We start from the raw sequence: 1,089 nt of genomic DNA, 5'->3' as shown, positions 1-1,089 counted from the left end.
TATTTGGCAAAACTAATACAATATTGTAAAGTTTAAAAATAAAATAAAATTAAAAAAAAAAAAGAATAAGACCACTCTTGAGTTTTACAAATAAGGAAGCGAAAAAATTATTTAAAATGTTGCTAGACTATAACATTCATTTTTTAAAAGATTTTTTGCTCAGAAGACATCTGAAGACTGTAACCTTATACTTCAAAAGTGTGATTCCAACAGCTATTCTTAATCCTGTGTTGTTCTCAATGAGTGTTATCATTGATTAGCTAATAAATACATTCTAAATACCTATTGTGTGCTAGAATGTAACTCCAAGACCACACAACAATTCAAAGGATCTTCTAAGATGACTAAGACAAGATTTCAGTGTATGTATTCATGAAAATCACAAAGTCAGTTTGGGACACCCATGTTAAGGTCACACCATATCCAAATGTCAGTATAATAACAAAAGACAGAAAGCTACAGTCATAGAGAACAGACCAGTTATTGCCAGGGATGGAAGATGCAGGGAAGATGGGACTATGAGGAAGTTTTAGGGGGCTGATAGAACCCCTGATGATGGGGTTGGTTACATAAATCTATGCATGTGTTAAAATTCCTAGAACTGTACACTAAAAAAGAGCATTTCCTGTTATTAAAATAATAATGAAATATAAATTAAGTAGGAAGAATAATAAATTATGCTTATATGCTTTTCAAAAAAATAATAAAGGGCAATCAAAGAGTAAAGTACAAATTCCTCCATCAATCAAAGATGTCTTCAGAATAGATGATGCCACTTATTATCACATATCCATATTTCCCATTGACATGTTTAGAATTTGGAGATGGTACAGAAAAAGGTGGAACCATAATAAAATAATTTTAATACTTTAAAGCCTTCCCTTGCCAAGCCCAGCAGGTGGGAATCATATGCTGTGTGCAGAACTTGGACTGGGTTTGTAAGGGATGGTTTCCACAGCCCCTGTTTTTCTACAGATGGCCCATTGCAAAGTGGGGAGCAAAAGCCACCTTTCTGGCCAGAAGCCACTCTCTACTCTAATGCAGTTAGATGGCAGCAACTCAGGCTTTACATAGCAGCTGATGACCAAA

Source organism: Bison bison, unplaced genomic scaffold, assembly GCF_000754665.1.
Source record: "Bison bison bison isolate TAMUID 2011002044 unplaced genomic scaffold, Bison_UMD1.0 scf7180017864487, whole genome shotgun sequence".
Taxonomy (NCBI): Eukaryota; Metazoa; Chordata; class Mammalia; order Artiodactyla; family Bovidae; genus Bison; species Bison bison.
Note: the sequence above shows the minus strand (reverse complement) of the source record.